The 4,031-nt window shown below is 59.4% G+C and overlaps 1 pseudogene; it reads left to right on the forward strand.

The window, feature by feature from the left end:
* Nucleotides 1-1,316: 1,316 nt before the first annotated feature.
* On the forward strand, nt 1,317-3,320 carry LOC140682052 (serine/threonine-protein kinase pim-1-like; annotated as a pseudogene).
* Nucleotides 3,321-4,031: the final 711 nt, after the last annotated feature.

Consider the following 4,031-nt stretch of genomic DNA (forward strand, 5'->3'; position numbering starts at 1 on the left):
TGAAATTATTGTACTCTTGATTTATATCAGTGCTTGAGAGGTGGAAGCTTCTAAACTGAACACAGAAACAAAATCCCTCTGTCAGCCCATTTTCATCTTCTACATTACTTTCAAGCTGTCCATGGGGATGTTGGAATGATTATCACACAGCTCCCCATTTCTGGCTTCAGCCTCTGGAGATTCTTTCTCTGCATTCAGTCAGGCTTGCATTCCCTGACAATTCCTGGGAGCCCGTCATGGTGTCTTAGGGTAGAACAATAACAGTGAAAGTCTCACCAATGGTACAACTGCCCAGCCCACAAGGAAAAGAAAGAACAAGTTGTAAAGTTCTTCAGACATTTGTCCCGCTTTTCTGCAAGAGTCGAGCTGCACACACAGTGTGGAAAGCCAAGAGAAGCTGCAGCTGGTGGCACATCTTGTGACAGAAGCTGCTCAAAGCTTCCTAGTTCTCCAGCAAAGGTTCTTGGAAACAGCAAACAGGACTGTGGAGAAGATTCTGGGAAAACTGAAGCAGCTTTTAAGAAATGAAATGAAAATGGAAAGAAACAATCCAAGATGTTTTTCTCTGTTTTTATGCTCCCCTTTTCCATGTTGCACTGCTTCTCCATCCCATTAATTCCAAATGGATCACACTTCTAAGATCCACGACTTGGCAAGTTTTAGACAGTGTAAAATACCATGAGCTACACACAATTTGCCTTCCCCTGTTTTTTTTTGGAAAGCAGTGCTGGGGACTAAGTGCACTTCTTGGGTCACGTATAAATTCAGCGTTCAGGGAATGCGCTCCGATAGTGTTTGACCCTCAGCAGGGGCAACGCACAGCAGTGACTGAGGGGATTCCTGTGCCCCTGGGCAGGGGTCCAGACTCTGGGTCTGGGCTGAACACGGCAAAGTTCCCGTGTTTGGACAGGCTCAGGGGCTGCCCCGGGGAGCACGGGGCTGGGCACGGGGGAGAGCGGGCAGCAGAAACACGGACACGGAGACACAGCAACACGGGGACACACGGACACGGAGCTTCAGCTGCAGCGGCAGCAGTGGCAGCAAAAGCAGCGGCTGTGAAAGCAGCGAAAGCAGCGAAAGCAGCCAAAGCAGCCAAAGCAGCTATTCTATCAATTCTCTCTTGCGCCTCCTCTCCCTCTCCCGCTGTCCCGCACCCTCTCCCGCTCTCCCTTTCCCGCTGTCCCCTCCTCTCCCGGTCTCCCTCTCCCCCATGCCAGGCCGGGCCATGCCCCCGGCCAGCCCCCGGCCCCGGGCAGGGCTGCCCCGTCCCTGCCCCGGCCGTCCCGCCGCGGTCTCGCCTCCGCCCGGCTCTGGCCATGCTGGCGGTGCTGCTGCCGGGCGGGCATCAGTGCCCGGGGCTGGGGCGGCATCGCCGCCCTTTGGCTCCGCCTGGCCCGAGCCCGGCCTCGGTCCCGCCGTGGGCTCCGGTCCCAGCCCGGCCCCGGCTCCTCCCGGGCCCCGCGGAGGATACACGCGGCGCGGCCGCTGCTGCCCTTGGCTCACAGGTGGCCATCAAAAGGGTGCCACGGAACCGCGTCCGGCACTGGGGCGAGCTGGTGAGTGAGTAGGGCCAGCGGCAGAAGCCGGGCCGTGCCGGGCGGGGATGAGCCGGGGCCCGGCAGGGTGGGAGCTGCCAGGACGCCTGAGGGAGAGCGGGCATGGGGCCAGCGCAGGGCGCAGAGCATCCCGGGCTGGCTGACGTGTTCCCAACCCCCTGGCACGGCGTCAGCCCCACTGACGGCATCATGGTCCTCCTGCAGCCCGACGGCACCAGCGCACCCCTGGAGATCGTGCTGCTGGACAAGGTCTCCTCTGGCTGTGCTGGTGTCATTCAGCTCCTGGAGTGTCTTCAGCTCCCCAACAGCTTTGTGCTGGTGCTGGAGCATCTGGAGCGGTGCCAGGACCTGTTGGGTTCCCTGGCAGAGCGAGGGTTCCTGCCGGAGGAGAAGGCACGGGGGCTGTTCTGCCAGGTGCTGGAGGCCGTGTGGCGCTGCACCAGCTGCGGGGTCCTGCACAGGGACATCAAACCAGGGAACATCCTTCTCGACCTGGCCACCGGGCAGCTGAAACTGATCAACTTTGGCTGTGGCACTTTCTTCCAAGACACAGCCTACACACAGTTTGCAGGTGAGCCCTGCCAGGGGATGCTCCTGGGCATCTCATGGCCCAGCCGGGGTGCAGCACTGGGGCTTCTTCCCCTATTGCAGCCGGGATGGGATTAATGCTGGAGCCAGGTTGATTTGGGTGGGGGTGTGAGGGGGGCCAACTCCCATCCCTGCCGACAGCCTTCACCACCCACTGTGCCCTGGGCTGGGGCTGGAGCTGGGGCAGCCAGCCCGACAAAAATCCCGATGGGGGTAGCAGAGAGGGGGGTCTTGACCCCGTGCCCCAGATGGTTTGGTGTGCAGGCGAGGAAGGGCTTGGACTGCTCTGCTCCCCTTGTTTGCCTTGGCTTATTAACATTTTTTGGGGCCATGCAAGCAGGGAGGAGAGGGGGTTTTCTCCACCACTGGGTGAGTTTTTCTTTTGTGTCTTATGGTTGCGCCTTCCCAGGGCTTCTGCTGCCCTCTTCCCGCACCAGTGGCTTCTTTTCCAGCCCCGAGTCTGTACACAAGTCCCAGGTGCTGGCGAGAGGGCAGCGGTCACCCCGTGTGCCACTGGGGCAGCCCCCACATGCCCAGGGGTGCTGGGGCCAGGCTCTGGGAGCAGCAGCATCCCCCTGATGAACTCTGTCTGTGTTCCACAGGAACCTTGTCCTACAGCCCCCCAGAGTGGATCCACCACCAACACTACCACGGCGAGGCAGCGACAATCTGGTCCCTGGGCCTCCTGCTGCACCACCTGGTCAGGGGGAAGCACCTGTTCAGGAGGGACCAGGAGATATCTGGTGGCAGATCTTGTTCCCACGACAGCTCTCTCACGGTGGATCCTCATCTCTGGGCACAGGGGGAATACCAGTGCAGGGAGACAGCAGCACCTCGTGAGCATCCCACTCTGGCAGCGGCTGAGGAGGTGGCACATGTCCTGCTCTCCTGCTCTCCTCCAAACAGAGAATCCATGGGGAAGTTTAGGCCCAGCTCTGGGCACACCCAGCATGGTCTGGGCACAGGAACAGGGGTCAACTTCTCCAAATGACTGGTGATTTCTGGTTTCTCTCCCGACAGTGCCAGAATGTCATTAAGAGGTGTTTGTCCATGCAGCCCTTGGACAGGCCGTACTTAGAAGAGCTTTTCTGTGATCCTTGGGTGCAAGGTGTTCCTCTGCCCTAGAAGATGGGAGAGATCCATGTGCACAGTTGGATCCAAGGGCCTGGCAGGTAACAGCTCCACACATCTCTTGGCAATCAGTGGCAAAGCCAACCAGACAGGTTTTGTCCTGCCTGTAGCTCTGAGTAGGTGCCAGCAGAAGGGAACATGCAGCTCTTGGGCTGGAGCTGAGCTGGAGACCTGGTGTGGCAAGCACTGGTGGCCACCATCCCCCCTGGTTTTGCTTGCCATGGTTCATGGATGGCTGGGGCCCTGGGCAGAACCCTGACAGCCTGGTCTGGCCCCAGGGAAGGAGAAGGAGCCCCTGGAGAAGCTGTACCAGGTGAGGCTGCTGCTGCTGGGGACAGCGAGGACAACATCAAGTGCAATAACACAATTCCACAATCAAGGATGACAACCTCTTGCTCCACCTGGTCTCTGGCAGGCTGACAATGATGGACTTTGATTCTGACACCTTCTCTAAAGCCAGGCTCCACAGGGAATTTGCAGATGAGTCCACACACTGCAGGATGCTCCCAGATTTGGGCATTGCTCAGCCTGGCTGGGAACCAAAGGTTTCCCCTTTGCTGGGGCGGATGCAGCTGATCCTTCAGTCGGCTGCCAGGCTGCTTTTGGCAGGGCTGGGGGCATGGGCTGGGGTGGGTACAAAATGGGAGTGGGCTCCTGGCCCTGCCAACAGCCCCCAGCACCCACCGTGCCCCGGGCTGGGGCTGGGCTGGGGCAGCCAGCCCAACACAAACAAACCCCCATGATGGGAGCAGAGGT

Source organism: Taeniopygia guttata, chromosome W (genome assembly GCF_048771995.1).
Source record: "Taeniopygia guttata chromosome W, bTaeGut7.mat, whole genome shotgun sequence".
In the NCBI taxonomy this organism is placed as follows: domain Eukaryota; kingdom Metazoa; phylum Chordata; class Aves; order Passeriformes; family Estrildidae; genus Taeniopygia; species Taeniopygia guttata.